The sequence below is a fragment of the Macaca thibetana genome, chromosome 3 (genome assembly GCF_024542745.1).
Source record: "Macaca thibetana thibetana isolate TM-01 chromosome 3, ASM2454274v1, whole genome shotgun sequence".
NCBI classification, from domain to species: Eukaryota; Metazoa; Chordata; class Mammalia; order Primates; family Cercopithecidae; genus Macaca; species Macaca thibetana.
In genome coordinates this window covers 172,222,774-172,250,504 of record NC_065580.1, presented here as the reverse complement: position 1 = coordinate 172,250,504, position 27,731 = coordinate 172,222,774, and the positions used below count along the sequence as shown (strand labels likewise).

At 35.6% G+C, this 27,731-nt stretch overlaps 1 long non-coding RNA gene across 2 annotated transcripts in view; it reads left to right on the top strand.

Moving 5' to 3' along the window:
• Positions 1-776: 776 nt before the first annotated feature.
• The window catches only part of LOC126950763 (uncharacterized), a 268,517-nt gene continuing 241,562 nt past the window's right edge, over positions 777-27,731 (top strand). For both annotated transcript variants that reach the window (XR_007724278.1, XR_007724277.1), the window contains exons 1-2: positions 777-1,075; positions 4,789-4,939. This is a non-coding gene — a long non-coding RNA (uncharacterized LOC126950763). The remainder of the gene's footprint in view (positions 1,076-4,788; positions 4,940-27,731) is intronic.

Below are 27,731 nucleotides of genomic sequence, written 5' to 3'. Positions count from 1 at the left end.
GCGGGGCGGAAGCCAGGGCGGTGCGGGCTCCACGGGAGGGGGGCGGCGTCGGCTCGAGGGGCCCCGCAGTACACGCTGCCGCCGCTGCCCGCTGGGCTTGATCACGGATGAGCTTCCTCTGGGTTGCCTGAGTGCCCGGGCCCCCTGCCACAAAGTCCCGCGGCGAGTGCCATTGAGAGGTGAAGCAGGCCGGCCTTCTGGGTCCGGCGGGAACTTGGAGACATTTTTCTGACTAAAAGATTGTAAATGTACCAATCAGCACTCTGTGTCTAGCTAAGATTTGTAAACGCACCAATCAGCGCTCTGTGTCTGGCTAATCTGGTAGGAGACTTGGAGAGCTTTTGTGTCTAGCTAAAGGATTGTAAATGCACCAGTCAGCACTCTGTGTCTAACTAAAGGTTTGTAAATGCACCAATCAGCGCTCTGTGTTTAGCTAAGATTTGTAAATGCACCAATCAGCGCTCTGTGTCTGGCTAATTGGGTAGGGGACTTGGAGAGCTTTTGTGTCTAGCTAAAGGATTGTAAATGCACCAATCAGCGCTCTGTGTCTAGCTAAAGGTTTGTAAATGCACCAATCAGCACTCTGTCAAAATGCACCAATCAGCTCTCTGTAAAGTGGACCAATCAATTTTCTGTAAAATGGACCAATCAGCTCTCTGTAAAATGGACCAATCAACGCTCTGTAAAATGGACCAATCAGTAGGATGTGGGTGGGGCCAGATAAGAGAATAAAAGCAGGCCAGCCAGCGGGGGTAGTGCTCTTTTGGTTTCCTTGCATAGAGTAAGGGTGGTTTTTCTTTTGCTCTTGAAGGTGAGCCTTGCTGCTCTTTAGTCTTTGGGTCTGTGTCGTTTTTATGAGCTGTAACACTCACTGTGGAGGTCCGTAGCTTCAGTTCTGAAGTCAGGGAGACAAGGAACCAAGCAGAAGGAAGAAACTCCGTACGCTTGTGAGCATCTGAAGGAACAAACTCTGGAGGCACCATCTCTAAGAACTGTAACACTCGCTGCGAGAGTCAGAGGCTTCATTCTTGAAGTCAGCGAGAGCAAGAAGTCACTAGTTCCAGGCACACCATGTGTAAGTGATCAATCTCTTGACAATAGTTCCTCGTGAAAGTTAATTTTAAAACTCTTCGGCCGGGCGCGGTGGCTCAAGCCTGTAATCCCAGCACTTTGGGAGGCCGAGACGGGCGGATCACTAGGTCAGGAGATCGAGACCATCCTGGCTAACAGGGTGAAACCCCGTCACTACTAAAAAATACAAAAAGCTAGCCGGGCGACGTGGCGGGCGCCTGTAGTCCCAGCTACTCGGGAGGCTGAGGCAGGAGAATGGCGTAAACCCGGGAGGCGGAGCTTGCAGTGAGCTGAGATCCGGCCACTGCACTCCAGCCCGGGGACAGAGCGAGACTCCGTCTCAAAAAAAAAAAAAAAACTCTTCTTTAAATAGTACTAAAACGGAAATACTGATTATCTTTAAAGTGAAGGTGTTTTTTCTTATTAAAAAAGATGTAAAGTAATTTAAATGAATGCATATGTCAAAGGCATGTCTTTCAGTGACCCACATGATTATTGGTCCAATTGACATTGCTCCATTTTCTGGGGAAACACACAGAGTCCTTGGTCTCGTGCTGAGAAAATTAGCGATAGACACAGATGGAGCCTGATTAAGGAGTGGAAAGTTTAGTAGGTAAGAAAGAAGAGAACGGCTTTTCATTAGAGGAGAGCTCCAAACCAAATAACTCCACAGGGGGCAGAAGGCAGTTGGTTACATTGGGAGGCTTGAGAAGGTGGTGTCTGATTTGCATAGGGCCGAAGAGGTTGGCTTGACCAGGTGTGGTGTTCAAGTAGCCCCCCAAAAAAGTCCTGCCCACGCTAACTTTCATTATGTAAATGTGGCTAGTTGGCTGGTCGCCATGATACGTAGACACATGGCCTCTTCCTGGCTCACTGTCATGATGTCTGCACAAGTGGTAGCAAAGAAAAAGAGGGAACCACGATGTTGAGTGTACCTGACTGTGAGCCTCTTGTATTTACATATGGCATATCAATACTTGCAGGTCTGGCTTTTCAGGCTGCTGTTAGAAATGAAATGTTTTGGGGATTGCTTTTTTATTAAAGGAAAAAGCCTTACTGAGGACATTTTTCCCTTTCTAGCTGTCTAAAATAATCTCTTAGTAACTTCTGTAATATAATTCCAGGAACATTCAAAAGTAACAAGTTTAGTGACATTCACAAATTTAATTTTCAGGAAGTAGCATTGTGTGCGTGGCTGTGTGTTATGCTGCTTCAGTTAGCCCCATTCTTTAAGTTCATCAGTTCACATCATCTACTTTTTTAATATAATCAATAAAATCAAATTTTATCAGTTACCATAGATATGTTTCTAAAATACAACTTTGGTTTCTTTTGAAATAAAATTTATTTTGCTTTTTATATTTGTTTTTTAACTTTTTAGGTTGATACAAATGTATACAAGAGTTGCAGAAATAGCGCAGAACCCAGTTACCTATCCAGCTTCCCAAGTGGTGTTTGCTTATGTAATCAAAAAATGCAGTTATAAAAAAACAGCAAGTTGACCTTAATGTAATACTATTAGCCAATCTAGGGATTTTATTCAACTTTTACTTTGTCACTAATATTCCTTTTCAGTTCCAGAATCCAATTCAGGCTCACATATTGAATTTAGTTGGCATATTTCCATAGTTTCCTCTAATACGGAATACTTTCTCTGTCTTGACTTTGAAACTATTGAAGATTGCTGGTCATTTTGTAGAACACATATCAATTTGCATTGTCGAATATACACTACGGAAATGCTGTGTTATTATTACATGATTACATTTTCTGATGTTGATAATACTACTGAGATATTTGTAAGAGAGGACCATGTTTCCAAAACATGATGTACATGAATAAAAAAATTTAGGAACAACCTCTGCAAGCTTCTGTACTCCATCAAATTTAAGACGTATTGATTATAAGATGCTTCATTGGATTTACCTGCAATATTTAGAAGGAAAAACTAATGCTTTCATGAAAAGTACAATGCAATAACTTTCTAACTAGAAATGTTACAAAAGTTGAAAAATTTGTTTTTATTTAAATAATAGAAGTGCGGATATCATGAACAGTTATTGACCAGGTTCATAAAAAGCGGTCTGACAGTAGCTTAACACCACGACTGCCACCAGACCAGCTGTGATTGGGATTCCCTTCTCAGGTTCAGAGATGTTAAAATGGGGGGGGTGGGGGTGGGGTGGAAAAAAGTATTTTAAGTAAAAAACAAAATGAATAGCGAGGCCAAGCCACTTTCTTCTTTAACGCGGTGTCTGAGGGGTTTTGTCTGCGGCTTGTCCTGCTACAGATTAACACCCTCAAGCAATGGTAAAAAGTCACACTTCATATTGTGTACAGTGGAAATTCATTCATTCTTGTGGTAGGGGAATAACGTGATCATAACATGTTGTTGTTAGGGGGGTGCTTATAAGAGAGAATAGTATTTCCAGAATGTGAGAAAGGTCTTATGCATTGGGATGTATTACCTTACCCCAACACCAGGAATGGCAATAAGGGAAAAAGTTTGAGTTTGGGGATCATACTGTTGAGAAAAGAAAAAGGATGTCTATTTACTTGCCTATGCTTAATATAGCACCATAACCACAGTGCTAAGTTAATAGTCTCTTGCTTTAGTGTAAACATTGGGAAAAGCTTTAAAAAATTTAGAAAACAAATACAAAGATCCTAAAACCATGATTTTCCAAGCTGAAGGTCATTTTCCCATTTCACAGCGTGATGTTTCATGGAAATGCTTTATATTCACCTAATTAACGAATACAATTGCAACAGTAGGAAATTTAACAAGACAACAGGAAACAAACTTAGAATTATGAGTATTAGTTTACTAGAGTGGCAGATTTTTACCTGTGTAAAGTAAAAAAAATGCATTTCCAAAAATGAATAGTATAGTATAGAAAACCTGAATTAATTATTTTAATTAGAGAATCAATCTGGCAGCTTAATGTTGAAGCAGCAAAGCCATTTCATTGTATCTGCATAGACCCACCTCTAAGGGAACTGCCCGGGACAATCCTTTATGCCTATTGTCCTGGCATAATTATTACCATTCTCTTTCACTGTCAACGCTTTTCAAGTTTGACGATAAGTCATGTGACCACTGAACTGATAATTTAAGTTGTAAATTATTAGAATATACAATGTCAAAAATACATTTATTTGGGCATTAATTTGTGTAAGTGTATGAAGAGCAAGAACCTAAAATTGTAAATGTTATGTAATAAACTCCCAAAACTTGTTTTTAATGTAAAAAATGCGTTTATACTCTGAGTTTCTTACATCACTTTTATTTTCCATGCTTATTTGAGGTATATGGGATGCCCAGGAACTTTTCTAATATAAGACAAATATAAAAACATAGTGAATTTGGAGCAGTTAGGAGCATGATATTTCCCATAGCATTTGAATCCTGGCTCTGCAACTATCACTAAGTAACTTTGCAGACTCACTCTAAGCCTTCTGTGTCTCAGTTTTTAAATCTCTAAATTAGAGGTAATTGTAACATTTACCTTAAAGTATTGCTGTAAGAACCGAATGAGTGATAACGCTCTATATAAATTCGAGAACGTCTCTGGCATTTTGTGAGCATTACATGAATACAGGTAGCCCCCAACTTAACTACAGTTCAATTCATGGTTTTTAACTTTAGGATGGTGTGAAAGAAATATATGTTGAGTAAAACTATACTTGAAATTTTATATTTTGATCTTTTCCCAGGCTAGTGATAGGCAGTATGATGCTCTCTCCAGATGCTGGGCAGTCAGCCAGGGTATCATCAGGATAAACCACCAACATTCTTCAGCGTGCCGTGTTGTCAGATAATTCTGCCCAGCTGCAGGCTAATGCAAGTGTCCTGAGGATGTTCAAGGTAGGCTAGTCTATGCTATGATTGATGTTCAGTAGTTTAGGTGTAGTAAATGCATTTTCGACTTAAAATACTTTGAATTTATCATGAGTTTATAGGGACATAACCCTATCATGAGTTGAGGAGCATCTGTATTTAGATGAATAGATACATAAAGGGGAATTTGGGGATTATTGCCTCTTATACAAGTTCAAATTCACTTGGGAAAAGGGGGGAGGTTGATGGGTTTTTAAGTACAACACTGTGAGAACACAAAGTATAAACAACTCGACCCGAAAAGAGACAGTGAATCTTTAACACACTTCAGGACTCAGGGCGCCACACAGGTGTAAGGTAACTTGCAGGAATATGACATGGGTACAACTTTCAAGAGCTTTGAATTTCTTAAAAGAGCTCAACGTAAAACCAAAGTGAGAGCAAGAACATTTTAGTTTTCTTCTCTTGTTTTACTCCATGTTTCATATATTAACAAACCATGTTTGATATTTTAAAATATTTTGAAAATGTGTCCATATTTGATTACTTTCATTTATACTACATACTCCATGACATCATCATCTCATTTATTTCAGTTGACCCCTAATTTGTCTCCCTGTTCTGCCCTTGCTCTCTATTCAGTGTATTTCCTCCGAGTAGCAAGAAATCTTCAGTTAAGGCAGAAGACTTATCTTGTCTCTCAGAACCATCCATTGGTTTCCTGTTTCAGTTACCATAACAGTTAGTGTCCTTAGAATTGTATACAAAGCACTCCGTGCTTACCTCTTTATTAAACTTTTTTTTTTCTATTTTAAAAAATTTTTATTTACTTTTTTATTTCAATAGGTGTTTGGGGAACAGGTGGTGGTTGGTTATGCGAATAAGTTCTTCAGTGGTGATTTCTGAGATTTCAGTGCACCCATCACCCAAGCAATGTACACTGTACTCAAATGTGTAGACTTTTATCCCTCACCCCCACTCCCACCCTTTTCCCCAAGGTTACCGTTGGTGTATAGCAGATTTGTGTACATTAATTTTGTATCCTGAAACTTCGTTGAATTCATTTACAAGTTCTAGGAGCTTTTTGGATGAGTCTTTAGGGTTTTCTAGGTATATGATCATATCAGCAAACAGCGACAGTTTCACTTTCTCTTTATTATACTTTCTAGTATTCTCTTTTCCTTATTTTCATAGAAGCCACAATGGTTCCATGCTTGTACCCAGCAGACACATTGATGACTCACGGGTTTGCTCTTCTTCCTTGTACGTGAAAAATCTCCCTCCAATATAGCAAAGTGGCTCCAAGATACACTTGGGATCTTTACTAAACTTTTTTCTTTAGTAAACCCTTTTCTTGACTCTAGTATAGAGAAGAAATTCTCATCTGTTTGGTCTAGATTGACAACATTTCAAGGCATGTATAATGGGTAAATGCTTCTCAAAAAGGCTGAGGCTTGTTAAACTTGGGCCGTGTTTTTCCTGTGATTAGTGTGTATTTCATTCAACTATATGTGTATCTTTTATAAAACAGTGTAATATACAACAATTCTGAGGAAAGTGCTTTTATGGAATAAAGCATTCAATTTTTTAGTTTTCTGAGCCTAACTTTGTTTTTGGAGTTAGAGAAGAAATGGAGGTATTCCATCATTTAGGGGTTTCTCTTCTTCAAGTACACTGCCCTTCCTGGTAGCCCTCTACAAAAAGTCAGACATTCCAAATAATCTTTTTCTCCTTTCCAAAAACAACTCATCTCTAGAACACTTGGCCAGTGCCCACTTAGTATACAGCATATTGTAGATTGAGTTCACAAACCTGCTTAGCCAGAATGTGCTGTCAGCATTCTTTGCATCAGAAGACCAAACTTAGATTTGTTGTGTTCAGAAAGATAAGAATATATTATAAATTTAAAATACTAATAATTTTCTACAGAACATGTTTATGTACAAAATATAGACAAAAATTTTACTAGCTGTTAAAAGGGTGATTGCTATATGATCACAATATTCTTCAATAATATGATCAGTAGATGTGTCTTCTCAAAATGTCGTAAAATAATATTTCAAAAACATTTCTCAAAACAGGTAGGTCACAGTCTGCTAAATAAAAGGAAAAGAAACCAGTGTATATTTATTAACAAATAGGTATTCCTTGAATGAATATGTTTTGGGCTTTTTATTTTTAGTGTTGCTTTTGCTTCTCTGGACACTTCCCCCTGTAAAATGATTAGTTGCCATGCTCAGATGTCATGTGTTGAATCTGAGTTGTCAACTCTTGTGAGTTGCCAAAGTATATTGAAATAGAATCAGACATTCAAAAAAACCAGTCATCTCTTTAATGATAGCTTGAAGACACTATTATTTTGATATTGAATTTTTTGCATCCACCCAAGATAAAAATGTATGTTAATAATGTAACTTAAACATTAACAATTGTTTTGGAATGCCAATTCATCTCTTTTATGGGCATTGAAGAGATTAAGTGACCTAAGATGCTTTTTATTTTGGAGGATACAAATATGCTGATTGCAGCAGAATCTGCCCTGGTAGGAATGTAAATAACATATTGAATAGTGAACTCAGTGCACTGCATTTGTCTTCTAGATTCATTATCAAAGTGTCCTTCGAATTTAACATTTTTCATTTAAAAAATGAAGACCAATACACTAAGGAAGCATTTTGTTTTCAGAAGTGATAACATTGGGAAATTCTTATGTAAGAATTAGGTAAAATGTCTTTAACTGAAGAATTGATTCAATCGCCAGATGAACTGAGAAATGTTTCTCTGAAGGCAGACCTATTATATTTCCACCTTCAGGCACCAGGGGGTAACATGTCTTATTAATGCCTCTGTTAAAATTGACCTGCTTCCATAGGTATGGTACCAAATAGACAGCTCATCAAATAAAATGAATGCTTTTAAAAGGATTTTAAAATGCATAGCTATGCATTTTCAAAAAAAAAATTTCCATTTTGATGCAGGAAAATGAGGAAATTTAAATACACTGAATCACTGCTAGCTAGAAGATAGCAATTTAAGTCATTATTATTGGGAAAATACCAGATATGATCATATTATAGGAAGCTACTTAACAAGTAGCATTAGTTATACATTATAAGGATGAATTTTACATAATTTTTCTTACAGAGATTGTGCATTTTCTATAAATAAATGCAATATTGAGGTTACTTAATTGGAAATTTGACTTACCCAGCATGTATTGTTTAAAGAGATAGAGTCATGCATTCCAAATCCAATTTATATAAGGCATAAATTGTAACACTAACAGATAAGCTTGGTTTTCCTAAAATCTCAGGATCAAGCAGACAAACTCTGGTTGTAACTTGATCAGTCATCTCTATGCTGTGACTTGTGTATTCATCTGCTGAAGACATCTATGTGATATCCTCAAATAATTACAGAAGTTTGTAGAAATTACATAGACTGTACACCAGAAAAAGGCAGGGTTCATAATTTGTTAACTGACAAATGAGATAAAATCTCAGACTCTTCATTGTTCTTGACAGTTGGCAATGGACATGTGATAGTGACAGATGTGTTCTGAAAGAGGAGAACTAAGGTCCTTGGGGATGGATTCAGAGGATTTGAGGGAAGCGTGTGTAAGTTATGGTGAAAATGACAAATTTTATGGTCAACAGCTCTATAAGTGATCCTCCATTTTATTGCCTATAATCAAGGATGAATTGGATGAGTGATTGCAGAATAAAATATTGAATAGCATCCTGGTTATTACTAACTCCTCTGGGGAGGGAAAGTTACTCATTAACTGGCAGGGACCCTCTCGTCCACCTCACTTTAACAACTAGTATTAAGTCTGCAAGGTAGAGAGAAAATCTAAATTCTTTCCAGATGCGGTTTACAGAGATGCACACCAACACCGGACAGGAAAAGAAGCAATTTACAACTATGGACAGAAACCAGGCAAATATTAAATTTCCACGGGTTCTGTTTGGAAAGATAAAGGGTGTAATTAATGTTTATAAAGGAAAAATTGCAATAGCTGGGACATCTTAGAGCTTAGACCTTCCTAAACTACTTAGAGTTGTTAGGATGAGACGGTAAAAAATCTCAGACCCTCCTGTGCAGTAGGTCTTGGCTGTAATAGTGGAGCTTTGGCTCTCTAGGAGATAGATCCTTCGAAGAGGTGAATTCCCGTGGGGAAAAATATCAATGAAACGTTAACCTAGTACCAAGGTTTTTATAACCTTAGATTGGGTTTACGTAGCTGTGACTTTATCCCACTGGAGTATGTGAAACAAAGCAATCTAGGTATATTCTTTGTGTGTTTATCCTTGTGTGTCATGGAAAGCTTCACTAGATACTAGGTAGAAAACTGGGAAGAATAATAGAGAAGTTAGCTTAGCAATGGGGCAGGAGATGCCGTGGATTTAAGTGTACTCCTCAAAGGAGTCATGGCTGTGTGAGTCAAACTTGAGTCATTCAGAGGGAGCACATCCACTGGCCCCAACCCAGAAAGCAGTGTGACTGACACTATTGAGAGAAGGGATTCTCAAAACTGCCATAGATAGTGTCAGTCATGATATTCTCACAGCCTGATGGACCAGACACATTTAAAGTCAGTTTGATTGAGGCATTGGAAACTGAAAGTAAGTGTACTTAGCATGTTAGCTGCAAGGCACTCCCTACTGATGTGATCATCTTCTACCCCAGCCTCAGATGCTTTAAGAAAGATGAATAGAACTTGGGAGCAAGATGCCCCTGTCTCCAAAGAAAAATTAAAATGATATGCATACATTCAAGTTTGCAGGGAAACTTTGACCCTGGAATCTAGAACCCTGTAGGTAAGCTACAGCAGAACACTGAGTGTAATACACTGTGAAAGATTTCAGTGGAACTCTATGAGTGCTTATGCAAATGCATGTCTGGGGCAATATATGATATAGCCCATTTTCTATGCTGGTTATGTGAAGTGTTGAGGACAGGTTGTAGGAAGGACCTTTTAAAGCTTCTCTCTACCCTAATTATCTTATTAACTTTGCCTCAGTTCCCATGATACCTATCTTCCTTGACTCTTTCTTCTGACTATGTATTTTCCAGGATTGATACTATGTTATGTGTAATTCTCTAGTTTCAACCCTTTATTACTGATGTAGGTATTTTTCATGGCAATTTGCCTGTCCAAGTATTTAGCTCATGCTCAACACATTGAGTTGACACATCCTTGTTCACATAAAAGTATAGACAGAGTCCTCTACTACTACCCCTCTCTTGCCCCACAGGAACAGTTCTTCTGTACCTCCCCTTAGATAAAATGATCAAAATATGAGAAGGAGAGACAAAGTGTGGTGAGCATGAGTAAATCACATTAATACAGGGAGAACATTTGGCTGCGTCAATTTTGCTCTGTGTGCTTTTTATAAGTATATTTACCAGCCTTGTTGAGACCAAAGTTTGTGCCAAAAATATGAGTACCTGGCAGTTAATGCTAAAATAGAACTATATAGCATAATTTGTAACACTCTGAAAAGAAAAAATTTGAAGATGCTTATTTTGATTTTGTTTGAAAACTCCAATCATGGATATAAAATTCCTAATTTGCCTACCGCGTGAACAAGTAGTACATCCTTGTATTTGTATAGCATCTGTTTCCATGGAATATAAGTAGTAAATGTTAGCTACAGAATGTATAAATGCAGATTTGAGTATAAAAATAGCTTACAAATAACATTTTCTTTCCATTTTAGTAACAACTCCAAACTCAGTCAGAAATGCAACAGTATTTTGGCTGAGGGCCTGTTTGTTGTAAGAAAACAGGGCTATTTTCCTCCTATTTAAAACATAACATGCTTTTTCTTATATTCAATTCACAGGGTGTTTCATTTTTAATGAATTTTCCTTATTCTCCAGTGCTTCACTATATCAGTCTGTGTGAATGACGTTGATTTCTTAAGGGGAAACACTTTGCATCGAGATAAATTTGATTTACACATAACCAACGTAAGCAGAAAGTGAAAAACAGTCTGATATTTAGAAGTAGACAAACTTAATTTAGAGGAACCCCTACTTAGTTTAATGTGACAGACAATAATGAGGAAAAAAATTCTTGCTCATTATCAGCTCGGTTAGATGTATCTGCATTGGATTTCAGAAATGAACATATATTAGGCTCTAAGTGTGTTTAATGCATCATTTGGGTGCAGTTTCTTCAGTAAATTCCCTAGAAACCAGAAGGGGCTCTTCTTCAGATTGGCTTCTAATAGTGAAGGAATTTTTTTTTTTTTAATGTACAGGCTTTCATTAAACTTCATTTTTAATGGCCCAAGTAAGTGACTTTCTTCCCAGACCATTAAAAATAATAATAGGGAAACAGAAGCAAGAAATGAGGTCACTCATAACTTAAAAAATAAAAATGGAATACATCCCTGAAAAAAAAATGCTGGGAAACAGAGACTTTGAAGACTAAAAAAAAAAAAGCTTCCTCTTTCTCTTGAAATATTATCTCTTGAATTTGCCTACCATTCATCTGACAGCACCCAAGGATTTTTTTTTTCTAAAATATGAAAATTTTAGTGGTGTTGAAGCACTACCCTAACTCTCAAAGTTTTAGAAAATAAACGAGGATTGATTTCTTCTTCTAAGTTACGTTAAATTAAAGAAAATTTGATAAACCAAGAGGATTGAGTTGAGGCATAAAGAGATTTCAAGAAACACTAACTCAGTCTTACCAAAGTCCTTAGCAAATTTTTTTTTTTAATTTGAGTAACTGCTTGTCCCTGGTAGAGTAGGGTACAGTTACATTCTATTGCAACAACAGATGAAAGGGCAAGGATAAACTTGGTGATTAAGATAAAAACATAGAACTCAGTTTGCCGGTGCTTTGGCTTCACGGAGCAATAGTTACCACAAACCTATCACCATGGGTTATATCATCAAAAGGTCACAAGTGATTACAGGCAAAGTTCCCATCGATGAAGGCAATAACATGAGTTCAAATGTAGGTCAGATATCTGAGATTGTATATCAACAAAAAAATATGTGGTGGCTTTAGAACATGATTGCAAATTATTTAATAGTCTTCTCATTAAGACGGTCATCTCCTAAAATCTGGTGGGCTAGTCACTATTTCAACCATTTGAGTATAACTGAAGTTACGCCACATGATTTTAGTTGACGGTGGTATTGCCATAATACAATACCACAGAGTGGATGGCTTAAACAACAGGGATTTGGTTTTTCTTTTAGTTCTGGAGGCTAGAACTCCAAAATAAGTTGCCAGCAGATTTGGCTTTTCCAGAGGTTTCTCTCCTTGGGTTGCAGACAGCTGCTTTTTTGCTATGTCTTTCTTTGGCCTGTCCTTGGGGTTTGTCCTTCCCTAGTGTCTCTTCTTCCTGTAAAGACATCATTCATATTGGGTTAGGACCCCACCATTAGGTTCTGGTTTAACCTTAATTACCTCTTTAAAGGCGCTGTTTCCAAATGCAGTCATATTGGGTGTTAGGTCTTCAATGTATAAATTGGTGGGGGGTAGAGAGGTGCACTTCAGCTCTTAACAATGACTTTTTGAAGCTAGGTTATAACAGATTGCACGACCTCCAGTTTTAATGCTGGAAAATTTAATTTCATAGCTTTGAGTTGTCATTTAAAATATTAAACTACCTAGAGACTATATGCTGTGAAAAACCAAAAGCTGTGTGTGGGGGGCAATGCAGAGAGCAGCCATTCTGTATTTTAAATGAGACTTGAAGTACACATACAGGTATATAGATAGGTCCCATGGACGTGAATATGTTGCCACATCAGGTTATTGACTTTTTATCTTCTACCCCTTGGGACTATAGTTGCAGTGTCTAGATCAGAGAATAATGTAATATTGAACTTGAAAGTGAATGTGTGAAGAAATGTACAAGTGAATTCTGGAATATCCCAAGACTTGATTCTCAGTCTCTTCTCAATGTACAAATGTTATCTCATTATTATTCCCAGTTGTAAGTCGTGGTGGGTTATATAACTGGAGGCAATTGAGCCAAATTTGAACACTTTTGTGGGATCTCAAAGCTCATTCTCTAATGCATGTATTGGAGAGTCTCCCATTTTCAAACATATCTCCAAATGGACATAGAAAAATAATACATTTATGGAACTACTGTAAAATAGGTGACTTTTGGATTCAATGAGGATGATCAGAAAACACAGCTTCAAGTAGCTCCAAGTGCAAGCTTTACCGCATATGATCTATGTGGCTTTGAGCTTCTACAAATGTTGTTTCTTTAATATGCAAAATGAGACTATTAATACCTTCCTGGAAGATTGATTAAAAAAAGTTAAATGATAAATGGATTCAATATATGAGAAAATATCCTGGCGTATGTTAAGTACCATGCACATACACTATATTTTTATTATTTTAGGAATATAAATGCAGAGCCAGGTGCCAGTGGCTCAAGCCTGTAATCCCAGCACTTTGGGAGGTCGAGAGGGGTGGGTTGTTGGAGGCCAGGAGTTTGAGACCAGCCTGGCCAACATCGTGAAACCCTGTCTCTACTTAAAATACAAAAATTAGCTGGGCATGGTGGTAGGGTCTTGTGATCCCAGCTAGTTGGGAGGCTGAGGTGGGAGAATCGCTTGAACCTGGGAGGGAGAGGTTGCAGGGAGCCAAGATCATGCCACTGCACTCCAGCCTGGGTGACAGAGCGAGACTCCATCTACAAAACGAAAAATAGAAAAAAGAATATAAATGTAGTATAAATTCGTTGATTATTTGTTGGAAGGTGCAAGCAAAGAAAATCGGTTTGTAAATGGCTTTCAGTGACTCTCAAAATAATGCACCTTGAAATGTATACATGATTTATGTAGCATGCTTCCTACTTGATTACATTTTAATCAGAAATAATGAAAAACATCTTATATAATGTATATATGCTATATATAACATATAGCATTTTTGTTATAACATCTATATTTATTGAATAAATATAATTTGAACTAACTTCAAAAGTATTTTAAGTTACTAAGGTATTTATTCATTATTTAAATTTATAGGAACCACAGAAAAAATACTGGATAGTATATTGTTTGGCTTGCTTTAATCTTTGTGGAAATTCCCAGGTATTCTTTTTTAATATGCTTAGGTTTGATTATTTTGCTGGCAAAATTTTTTCATTGTAATCAGCTCCACTTTTTCTGTATCCTGACATACGGTAAATAAAATATTGTTTTTACCAAAATAGGCATATAAAATAGATATTAAAAGAGTAAAGACTAGTAACATAATTGGCTTTCTCTTCAATTAAAATTCATGAAATTATCTTAAATCCTAGAATTTCTAAGCACAAGATGATATTTCACTTATTTCATGAATTAAAATTTACTAGCAATACTATATATGTGCAACTTTGCCTGTTCAAAAGCAGGTGATTTCTATGCACTATCATGTTAAATAAGTATTTCTTAACCTCATTTAATAAAAAGCATTCTATGTTACTTAAGTGAATCTTTAAATAGCACAACATATAACAAGATGACCAATTTCAAACATTTAGGGTCAGAATGTAGAGTGCAACTCTACATTTCCTAATGGGATAAAGTAACAGAAGAGTCGTCTTTTATTTTCTATCTCTGTATTTTTTTAAAATCTAGAGTAAGGATTTATTTATTCCTTAACACTCATTAAGAATAATGGGATTAGCCAAAATTTCAGGAGTAAAAAGGAGTCAAAATTAGTTACATGTAAGGCATTCATCTTCCCTAAAACACTTTCAGAAGGTTAATTTCAATGTATATGAAACAGCTAAAACTTAATTACATATAACAACTTATTCTAGAGACCAATTGACTTAAAAAAAAATGTCTTTTGCAGGGAACAGTGACAACACATGTAATCCCAGCACATTGGAAGGCCAAGGTAGGAGGATTGCTTGAGGCCAGGAATTTGAAACCAGCCTGGGTGACATAGCAAGACCCTGTCACTAAAAAAAAAAGAAACGAATGAAAAAGAAAGGTTTTTTGACCTATATGGGCATTTCAAAATCTGGCTCAAAAATAATGATTTGTTTATGTATATGAAAAGTCAATAGGTAAATTTATATACAATATTAAAGGAAGTTGAAATGTACAATGTTTACTGTAATTGTATTTGTTTTCGTAACAATTCTTCTGTTTTACCTCAGTTATATCCAAATATTCAGCCTACACAGGTCCTTTCTAGCCTACACAGGTCCTTTCTAGCCTACACAGGTCCTTTCTTAGTTTTACCTTCCTTGACCACAGCTACACAACAACATCTTGTTTTAAATAAGCAGTCAAATGTACAGTTTTTTTTTTTTCTTTTTTTGAGACAGGGCGTCAACTTTGTCGCCCAGGCTAAAGTGCAGTAGCGTGATCAGGGCTCACTGCAGCCTTGACTTCCTGGGCTCAGATCATCCTCCCACCTGAGCCTCCCAAGTATCTGGGACCACAAGCACGCACCATCACACCCAACTAGTTGTATTTTTAGTAGAGATGAGGTTTCGCCATGCTGCCCAGGCTGGTTTTGAAGCCCTGAGCTCCAGCAGTCTGTCTGCCTCAGCATCCTAAAGTGACAGGATTACAGGCATGAGCTACCATGCCTAGCCAAAATCTTTTTCTAAATGTTCAAATATTCTTGCCTAAGGCAATTAGCATACGTGTGTGTGTGTGTGTGTGTGTGTAAAATTATATTGCCATGAATATTTATGTACTGACAAGTTTCTGTTAAAATCTCAACTAGTTGTTGGGTATAAGTGATCACTATTCCCATAGGCTAAAACTAACAAGATCTTCCTCTCATTGAAAATATAGGCTAATATAGATGTACGTATGTGTGCATATATGTATATTTTTCTGGGAGCTAGAAGCATTACACATTTTATATATATATAGGATCACACACATACATCTGTAAACCTTACTCTAGATTTAAAAAAAATAGAGATAGAAAATAAAGACTCTTCTGTTACTTTATCCCATTAGGAAATCTAATATAGATGTGTATGTGTGTATATATACACACACACACACAAACATAAATATGCTAGTGTTCACCAGTAGTTGTCAACATTGTTTGTGATGGTGTCTTCTTCCAGCCTCAGGGTCTCTGCATAGAAAGTTCCCGAGGGCTATTGTTATACCTTCTCCCTGCCCTTATCTCTTGCTTAAACTTGACTCCTGCAAGTCATAACTTGGCAACCGCCTCCTTAAGACGGCCTCCTGTGACTCTACAGGGAATTACAAATCGCTTAACTAAGTATTTCTTATCAGATCTATAATTACACACTTATTTATCTGATGAATACATAAGGCATTAACTATTCAAGTATTATCAGATTTTTTTAAGAACTATGACAATTAGCATTTAATGAGTGATTACATGTATAATGGTCTAATGCATCATTTACTTTAATCCTCACAATGACACACCTAGGATCTGCAAAGCTAGAATTGGAACTGAAGCAGGGTCAGTCTGGAAATCACAATTCTATATTTCTGAAAAACTTTCTTATCTTTTTTTTTGTGAAGACATTTGTTTACATCACTGGGAAGCTATTAATAGGGCATTAGAAGGAAACAGATTCTTTTTTCAGTATAGAATGTTTCATGTCACTCATGTATATATCCCCAGGTTCCGAGTACACAGTTCCTAAGCTAATAATTGACTGCTTTAGTTGAATATTTCTCCCGTTTTTAAAATCTCATACATAGAGAACAGAGAACAGATCTGTTCATTCTTCATGAGAATAATAGCTTGCGTCTAGTTTGCTTTGTGTTGCTATCTTTATCTTTTATCTTCTACTCTGTTTATGACACCTTCTTTGTGCCTTTTTGTCAGAGAAGCTTCTTGTTCTGCTAATTCTAATAGCTGGGTTGATCTAATGATAATTGACTAGTTCATGGCTCATTTGAAGAATTATTTCCTTTTTTTCCCCACATAGTATTTTCTTAAAAAAGAACTTCTCGAGAACATTTTCACTGCTTGAACCTTGAAAGCCTGACTCACCACGTTAAGACAATTACAAGTTATTAAGAAAATGTGGTACATATACACCATGGAATACTACACAGTCATGAAAAAGAATGAGATTATGTCCTTTGCATGGGAGCTGGAGGCCATTGTCCTTGGCAAACTAACACAGAAACAGAAAACCAAATACTGCATGTTATGACTTACAAGTGGGAGCTAAATGATAAAAACACATGAACACAGAGAGGGAAACAGCACACACTGGGGCCTATCAGAGGATGAGGGTAGGTGGAGGGAAAGGATCAGGAAATAATAACTAATGGGTACTAGACTTCATACCTCAGTGTTGAAATAATCTGTACAACAAACCCCAGTGACCGAAGTTTACCTATATAACAAACTTGCACATGTACCCCTGAACTTAAAAAAGTTATATAAATGTACTATTCACAGCCATTTCATAGGTTTAAAAACATCACTCTTCAAACATGATTTCATAAAAAGTTCTTGAATAACTATTTTTAGAATTTTGTAATTTATATCTCAGGTGCAGGAAACAAAGCTCAAATAAAAGCGAACTAAAATTTAGAAAATATTCACTATGTCACTTAAGTTTTTAGGTAGATAAATCACAGAGCTGTTCAATTTACTGTCTTAATGACATTTTTAAAATGCAGCTTTTCACCTTTCTGTCATCTTCAGTAGATTGGCTTAGTTCTCCTCATGAAGCTGACCAGCATAATTCTACAATTTGCATTTATAGCAGCCAACTTTAACCATAAAATGTCACCGAGTCTTCCTATGAATATTCTTTGATTAGCCAGACAACCGTCTCAGAACTATCCAGTGAACTTACTTTCTTGCTCCACTAGCTGGAAACCAAAATCATTCTCACTCCTAACTAATAATAACAAAGGAAATTAGATCATTAGGATGACATGTTCACGCTTTACTAAAGACAAGAGGGCTATATCCTTTTAAATAAACTAGGGATGAAGAGACAAAAAGGAATTTTGCCTCGAGATTTTTTTGGAAGGCAACCGAAGTATACCCTAAGGTTTTTTTCAATATTTACTGTTAAAATAATCTTCAAAAATATATGAAAATGTGTGACACGTGAAGTTTTATTGTTTTATTTTCAAATCAAAAATGATTGTAAAGCATGTGATGATGATAATATGGTTATATTTTAGCTATTAACCATTTTAAAAGTAGTCAAATGAACGTAAAACCTAACTCATTTATCATCATTGAGCTGGTTGAATGTGCCAGATATTCTCAAAGTGTGAAGTACTCTGATACAGAGGAATAAAACCCAGCCCCAGACTTCATGGTGGGAACTGGCATGATATAATAAAAGCTGCTTCAGGCAAGAATTACGTGGCAGAACCAAAGAATGCTTTTTGGAAGAGGTGATATTCTTAAAAAAACGAAAGAGAAGACTTTAACTTAAAAAAACAAAAATGTATTCTGCCTGCTAAGGAGTAAAAAAGGGTTCTCATTATCTAAACATTGAAGTGGGAAAAGTGTTTTGAACCCTCAAAAGACTAAAGTTCTGATATTATCACCAGATAGCAAGTTCATATTCATCATCCCATTCAGCAAATGAACCGTTCAGACTTAATTAAGCACTTAGAAGTTGTATGGTACAATGGGCATAATATAACTATCCAAATCAACATGGAAGAAAATTAGAATTTGTGGAAAAAAGATCTAGATGATCAGATTTAATTTAAACCTGACTTACTAAACAAAGCTCAGAAACATCCTTTATATCTACATTTTAGTTCTAGAATCTATTAGGTTTGTCATGAGCACAGTGGAGTATTTTGTTTGGGCACCTGAAAGCTGAAGTGTTTCATGTGTGCCCTCTTCAAGAGACATCAGATTATGCATGAGACAAAATTAAATGGTAAAAAGACACAACAAAGAAACCAAAAATTTCCAAAACTGTCTTTTTCTTCAAAAACTTGTATACATCTTTGTGTCAGATAACCTGTCACTAAGACTGTGTTTGGAATTTAAAATGCCTGTAACAAGGAGAAGTGCTGCATACCCACATAAAAAAATTCAGTGTTGATGTAAATATTTTCCTGGGAGCTAGAAGTATTACAAATATAAATAAAAAATACTTTATTTCCAAAGGTTAGAATATTCTGTTAAAATACCATAAAATGCACATTGTTGTGTATTCTTAGTTTAGTATGTGCTATGTACTGAATATATGCATCTCTCTCAGATTGATACATTGAAATCTTAACTTTCCATCTGATGGTATTTGAAAGTGAGGTCTTTAGGAGGTGATGAGTTCATTAGGAAGGAAACCTCATGAATGAGATTGAAGTCCTTGTAAAAGAAACCAGAGGGAGACCCCTGGTGTATGTCAATTCAGACACACTGAATTGACTTTCGATGTGTTGTAATGTAAACCGTCCGGAGCATACCCCTAGGCACTAGAAGAATATCACAAAGTTTGTTTTATATCCCTCACTGATACTCTAATCTACCTTATTTGTGTGTGTTTGTGTGTTTGTTTCTCTGAATAAGATCAAATAAATGAGTCATAGTTCACCTCTTTCTGCCCCTGTCCTACAAGTGATCAGACTCAAACTTATGGAAATTTGTTTTTAGAGTTGGTACTGAGATCAGTTATTTTACTTAAATGGAAACACTGGTGCCTGTTTAAAGCACAACTGGACCAATCTCTGGAAACATATTTTTGTTACTACAAAAATGTACAATAGAACACTATAATACAAAGTGCATTATTAATAGCACACAGATGTCCTTAACATTTCCTTTAGAGTCTTCAATTAATGTACTGTAGTTTCAAGTTGTAATTATTTTACAGTGCAGAGTGAAGGGAATGCTATTTGATCAGTTCTGTCTTTCTCTGTTCTTTAGTCAAAGGCGAAGCACTCTGTAGTAAAAGCAACAGTATTTCCTTAGATTTTATATGAGTGTTTGGTCTAGGGACAATTATAAATTCAATTTGAGAAGGCATATTCTTTAATATCTGGTATTTAATCACTGGAACTATTTTGTGTCCAGTGTACAATAAATGACATTTCATGCTAACCAAATGTTTGAGGTTTCTTTCTGTTAACACTGGTCAATATAGAGCTATTTTTAATAATAAATGTGGAGTTTATGACCCCTCATAATTTTACCTGTAACTCTTAAGTTTTAAAAAGATAAGGTTAAATTCAGAATATTTTAATATTTTTATAATTGTTTTTTACTACATGTAAAAACATTGTATACAATTGTGTAAAACTTAATCTAAGAAACTGAACATACAACAGATTTTCCTGCTTATTTTACAGGTTTTGTTTTGTTAACATTGGTTTCTGCAAAACCTGTATTTTGAAATGCTTTATTTAATACTTTGGGTTCTTGGGCCAAACTAAAACTGAAATAGCTCCTTTTAAAATACATTTTATTGCAATGTAGTATTATATTGAAAATATGATCACATAGAAATATGGAGAGCTTCGCAATTTATTTGAGACTAGTACAAGTCTGAAATTAAAAAACAGCTAGCTGAAAAATGAAAAGTAAGAGGGACATAACTTTCTTACTGTGTATTTGCAAATAGAATTTATCATTGTGTTAAAAAGATTACTATGCCATTAGGGTTTGTCAAAGAAATAAAATGGTAATTTCACATTAGAAAACCTATTATCTGACTCCATAGATTTTAAGGAAAAATCTATTAATTTTTTGGGGTTACAAAAGAAGTAGAAACAACAAAAAAATAGAATTTGGTGCATCTTCACAATAAAATTACTTGTGGATTTGAAATAGAACAAAATGTCTTCGTATGTTTGAAAATATATATTAATAAAAGCCCTACATTAAACATGATCATTAATATTGAATATGCTAAACATCCCTATTGAAAATAGAAGCATGAGAGCTCATTGTCACATAAACTGTTTTATCTTTTACTGAATCTTAATCAACACAATCCAAAAAGGCAGTAAAATATAAACAACATATTGCAAGAGAAAAACAAACCCTTATTATTTCCAAACAGTACTATTTCCAAGCAAGAAAAAACCCAAATAGTAAAAAACAAAACTAGAATAGTTTAGCAAGATGACCAAATAAAATATCAATTTACAAGAAAACAATTGCATTGTCCCCAAAATAATTGCATTTAGAACAAAATAATTACAATGACTTAATTTGCAATGGCAGCGTGATCAAAAGATACACAGGAATATACTTGTCAAGATATGCAAGTTTTTTAAAGGACATAACAGCCACCAATTGTATTCTGTGAGGTGGAAGAGGTGTTATGCTATTCAGAAAAGGGCTTTAGTCCCAGTTGTTTGGAGAGCTCTAGGCAGTTTTCAGCTGTCAGGTGCCTCAGCTACAGAGAAAACAGCGTGTTAAAAGTCCTGCCTTTTACAGAGTGGCCCATATCCAATTTCTGACTGATAGAGGCATTGGTAAAAACACTTAGCTATTTTAGACCATTATGGGACAACTATGGTGGGTGGTTGGTTTTAACTCCAGAGTTCCCAGTGCAGTTTGCCAAAGTTGTCATGGAGTCTGTATGAGATCTTGGTTTCTCCTTCTGCCTAACCCTGATTTTTTATCCTCCCTTGCGCTTGTTCAGATCCCAAAGACACCATCTAATAAAGTATCCTGCACACTACTCACCACCTCGGTGGTGTCTTTCTAGAGAATCCAACCTACAATACTGGGTGCCAAGAGTGGTCCAAGATATCGGGCACTAAGATAAAGTTTTAGACCTGAATTGTGATGACTGGTTGGTAAGAAGATTTCCATCAATGCTAGTAGATAGAGCACAAATAGCCCTGGTAAAGGGTGAATTTCCAGTTGTTCAGGTGGTGGTTTAAGTTGGCATTGGTTGAAAAAATTCTACCAGCCAGGAATTGGGTATGTTTGGCTAACCTCCAGTGAGTACTCTGGAACAATGGTTCTGAGTGTGAACCTGGAAATTTGTAAGAAATGCCAATAATCAAGTCTCACACTAAACACACTAAATTAACAGGTATGGAGGTGGGGCCCTGTGGTCCATGTTTCAGAAAGGCCTACCAGATTATTCTAGTATATTGCTTTATATGGCAATCAACAGGCAATTGAATGTCAATTTTACAAACTAGAAATAACCTAAAATCTATTATCTCCTGGAGGAGAAGAGCAGAAAAAGTTGACACCAAGGCTCATGATTTTTTTTGTCAATATAGACAAGAGCTAAACTCTGAGTCCAGGTAGTCATGCGACTACAACGTCTAAATCTAGTCTGGAATGGAGACGTCTTGGTTTGACGTTCCTGAAAACATTAAAACTTTATATTCCTGCCAACACTGTAAGGCTGTAGAAGTGGCACATTTTTTTTAAACTTTTACTTTTAAGTTCAGGTGTACATGTGCATGTTTGTTACAGAGGTAAACTTGGGTCATGCAGGTTTGTTGTTTCATCACCCAGAGAGTAAGCCTAATTCCCATTAGTTGTTTTTCCTGATCCTCCCACCCTCCACGCTCCGATAGACCCCATGGTATGTCGTTCGCCTCCGTGTGTCCATGTGTTCTCATTTCTATTAAGGACCAGTATCTGCTTGTCAAGAACACAAGGAAGACAAAGTTCTGACAAATACACCAATAAATGAATGATGAGCCATTTTAAGATTCAGACAATTTATTTCCACAGACAGTGAAGGAAAGAGTGCCCAAAGGTGCTAGCTTCCCAGGGGCCTTGTATAAGACGCTAAGAAAAAGGAGAAAAATTCAACCTGGGTGATAGAATGCAATTTTGCTGGGCCATTCTAGACTGCAGCCAGCTTGTTTCACGGCCTGTAACTGTATCAAGAGGGACAGTAGAAGTCCTCATGTCTCATCAGAAAATGGGGGACAATGAAAACGTCTCTCATGATCATCTCTTTGGTAAATGGGGAAGCAAGTAAGAAAATGGCCCTGTGGAAGCTGCTTATAAGCGTCACATGCTCTTATGTTCCAAGAGAATCACAAGGTGTCCCACCAAAACTCAGATCAGCGGTGGCTCAAGCTTTTTCCATGTGGCCTTTATGGATGCACACAAGGCCATTGAGTACTGTCATGGAGTTCTCACCCCCATCACTGCCACTCCTTGTTGAAGACAATGCAAAGGCTTCTTCCTAGCAAGCCAATATGTACCCCCACCCTGAATCAAGATCCCATCCTGAATCCTGCCATCAGCCTTATTCCTTGGGTTAAGTAACAGCGAGACCAAGTTAGGGACGTGGTCTCCCTCTCACACCCTGTCCATAGGTATTGATCCCCAAAGTACTCCAAATTCAATATTCTGTATATTGAACACTGTCTTAGAGTCTGCTTCATGGAGACTCAACTTTTGCCAGCAAGAGAACTATGAATCCTGGACATATTCTATTGTATTTAATTCCTGATACATCTTTTTCATAAACTCAGCGATTTTAAGTATTCACAGTTGCAAAACTAGTAAATGATAAGTAGAGACATGATGGAGTGGCTGCCTTTAACCACAATGCTAAAATGCCTCACCCTCTGAGAGATCTGTACATTAAAAAGGGTGAATTTTACTCAATAAAAATTTTACCTTAAGAAATAAACTAAGTTAGTGAAGACATGAAACCAGTCTAACTGCTTATCAGTGGATAACTGAATAAAGGAAATATGGTGCGCATAATAAAGGAAATATGGTGCACATATCCACAACAGAATACTATTCGGCCTTTAAAAAGAATAAATTCTTACCATTTGCAGCAACAATGGATGAACTTGGAGGACATCATGCTAAGTGTACTAAGCCAAGCATAGAAAGACAAATGCCACGTGATCTAACTTATAGGAAGAATCTAAAAGAGTTGAACTCACAGAAACTGAGTAAAATGGTAGCTGCTGGGTCTGCAGGTTGGGGAAAATGGGAGATGTTGGTCAAAGGATATACAAATTCTGTTATAAAATGAATACATTCTGGTGATCTGATGTACAGCATACTGTCTATAGCTAAAAGAATGTATTGCACACTTGGAATTTGATAAAGTAGATTGTAAATATTCTCACTACAAAAAGTAACTGTGAGGTGATTGGATATGATGATTAGGTTGGTTGTGGTCACAATTTCACAATGAATGCATATATTGTCATGCTGTATATATAAGGTATATATACTTTAAATATATACAATTTTTTATTAATATCTCAGTAAAGCTGAAAAAAAATCTAAAAAGAAAATCTACAGTCCATATTGACAAGCATAGGACAAGTGTGTTTTTCTGTTTAATAACTACGTCAGCGTAAAATTTTCTGTGTAAATCCTGTCAATTTTTGTATGAGAGCAAGAACAGTAAATCAAGCATAAAATATCTCAGATTATTTATAGATTCTAAAATTCCCTTCCGGTTTTATATGATCAATAAACTACATGTTTTTGTTGTCCATTTGGGAGCCTTATGAAAACAAACTGAAGAACAGACTTAAGATGTTACCTACTGTAATGAATAACAATTACATATCGACTCATCTATAGAGTACTCCAAAAAATAAAGGTTACCAATAAATATACTAATTATTTACATTTTTCTAAGTAATATGCCAATAACCAATTTTCTGTCATCTGTCAAATTTTTAAAGAGGTAAATTAAAAAAAAATAAAAGTAAGTGAATAAAATGACAGAAGGGAAATTGTTGGGGGAAAAGATGAAATAAGAAAAGCAATGAGTTGATAACTATTGAAGCTGAATGATGGGCCCAGAGGATCCTTGTACCCTTTTGTCTGTTTTTGATTGGTTGAAACTTTCCACAATAAAAAATTTAAAATACAACAATAAATTGCAAATTATTAAAGTCAAGATGTATGAGAGAGAGAAAATGACAATACCTTTAAAGAAAAAATCTAGAAAAATAATCATTTCTTGGTATAGAAATATGTTAAAAATACAATTAAAAAGCCATATTGACAGGATGATACAATTATTTAAAATTTTAATCATCTCTGTCAAAAGAAAGAATAGAAAAACAATTATGAAAATTGACAACTTGAAAAACTCAGTTCAAATATAAGGGACATTTACTATTCATAATAAAAGTTTTCTAAAAACTAATAGATATATGACATCCAATTAGAAAACTGGTCAAAGAATATTGAACTGAAAATATCCAGAAGAACGTATCCAAGTTTGCATGGATACACCACAATGATGACACTGGCTAATTCTGGGAAGATAAATAAGATACATAAGCAGACTCAAGGGACGTATTAGCATCTTCTGCAATTTTTATAAATGTTTTTCAAAAAATATAAAATTAATTTTGTTAAAGCAATGTAATAAAAATAAAAGTAATACTACAGGTATGCAATTTTTACAATAGGTGATTTAAAATTATATATTTTAAAAATTGTACTAGTCTATAAAGATAATTTTGAAAAGTTCATTGACAAGAACCACAGATTTGATTTGTTTAAAAATATAAATTATAAACATTGGCTGATACAGTGGAACACCTACATTTTACTGAATAATAAAATGTCAAAGAGAACCTACCCATATAAACAGAAGTCACAGAAACACCCTCACCTATATCCCCAAGGTCTCAGGTCCAGATGCTTTTATGTGAGTATTTACAAGTTAATAAAGAAGGAAAAATGTTGATGGTATTTAGTGATCCTAGGATTACAGGATACAGATCTGCTCAATTACTCTTCTAAACTCAACCCAAAGACAAACATTTACAGTAATAATATAATAAAATGTCTGGATTAATACAATTTATTAAAGAAGTGCAAAAACTTGACATAATATACTATCAAATTTGGTTCAAATATATATTAAAAGGATAATCCATCGTGATGAGAAGGATTTGCTATAAGAATGTAAAAATGACTTAGTGTTAGAAAATCCGGAAATACCATGATACATTAAGTTAAGTGTGGCTGTTAGGAGTTAAAATGAAAATGACAGCTCAATTCTGATGCTAGTAACTAGAAGTCCAAATTGTTTGGCAATCAGCAGTAACTCCGAACTCTGCTTACCTGTAGTGCTAGATACATAAATACTGTCAGGATTGCCTTCATGTTTGAATTGTTGCAGGAGTAAGTTTATAGATTTCAGTTATTTATGCCACTGAAGAAAGCAGGTACTGATCCTGAAACACAGATGCTCCTTGACTTATGATAGGGTCACATCTGGATACACCCACTGTAAACTGAAAAATTCGTAAGTCAAAAATATGCTTAATATGGATAAACTCAACACGAAGTTGAAAAATCATTAACTTAAACCATTGCAAGTCAGAGATTGCCTGCATAGCTAAGGGTAAAAAATTGGATCATGGAAATTATGCAGCATGTCAGTATATAAATTTTTCTTAATCACAGTCTCACTGCATTACACTTGAAAATCCCTTGGGTCAAACTACACAGGTTCAGCTATGTAACCAACACTTTACCTTATGGCCTAAGCTAGTTACAGTAAAATCTTAGAACCGCTTGGAAAAAATAAAGTCATAGGCAGTTCATTCTGGAAGAAAGCAAAACCAACTATTGAAATAGACATCAAGAGAATCATTTAATACATGAACCATTCAACATTGCCTTCTGTCTAGATCTGGTTTGTCAAGAATTGTGGGGACTCTGAGATTTTAGCCTATTTTCTATTGACAAAATAACCTACCGCAATTTTATAGACACTGGCAGAGCACATTAGAGTTTTTATTCACAATAGCTGTAAACATTTTTGCTTGGGTTTAACTCAACCCCAATTTTCACATGAAGGAGGGCCAGACGTGCCAGCACACGCAGTGAGGTGCGTTACTGGGGAAGAATATTAGGAAGATGTGATCTTATTAAAAGAGCTGATACCAAACCTGCCCAATGTCTAGAAGAAGAGTTATTTAATATTTATGATCCTGGAAGGCAAGCAAATCTTCTCCAAAAGGGCACATTATCTTTATCTTCAAATTCTTTCAATAATTCCAATGGCATTAGAAAGACACCCCGGAGAAAATTAGCCGATAAAGCTTTTGCCAACAAGATGGGACACAAATATTGGAGATCCATGAAGAATTGTGTTGGAATACAGACCCTTGCCTACCTTCATAAGTAAAGTTTTATTGAAACACAATCACACTTACTTATGCATACTCTATGGCTACTTTTACATATCAACAGCACCACTGAGCAGCTGCAACAGAGCCTGTGTGGCACACAAAGGATAAAATATTAGTATCTGAATTTTTAAAATCTTACTGTGATAGAAAGCAGACTAAATATAAACAAGATCACAAGCAATATAGAAAGGCCTCACATGTCTTACTGAAGTTTCCTCCTTTCTTGGTAGCATTAGCTAACTTAAAATATATAAGCCACTCTCACATAAATAATAAAGAGTGCAATATCAACTAAATCTTTGTGTTTTAGGAAGCCATGATTCTGGTTTGTATGAATATGAATCTGAAAATCACATATACTTTTTCTATACTTTTCATGGCAAACAATGTTCAATTAATATTTCTAAATTTAAAAATAATTTTAAAATAACTTATTAACATTTAAATTATATAACTATTCTTTATCAATTATCTTTAAAATAAAATTCAACATATTAAAGTTTTTTTATATAGAAATATATAATTAGTTGTTAGATGTGTTTTAGAAAATTGCTCCCCATTGTGCCAAGCTAATAGTGGTACTACAGGATTCTATAATAGGCAAGTAAAAGTTCTTGTTGAACAAATTGATGTGTGTACCATAGGGTGACAAAGACTGTATCCATTGCAAAATGATGTTGCCCATACATCCATATCAATGTAAAATTAAAATTAATTTAACAACCAATGTATGCATATATTTTTAAATTATATGTATGTACAAATT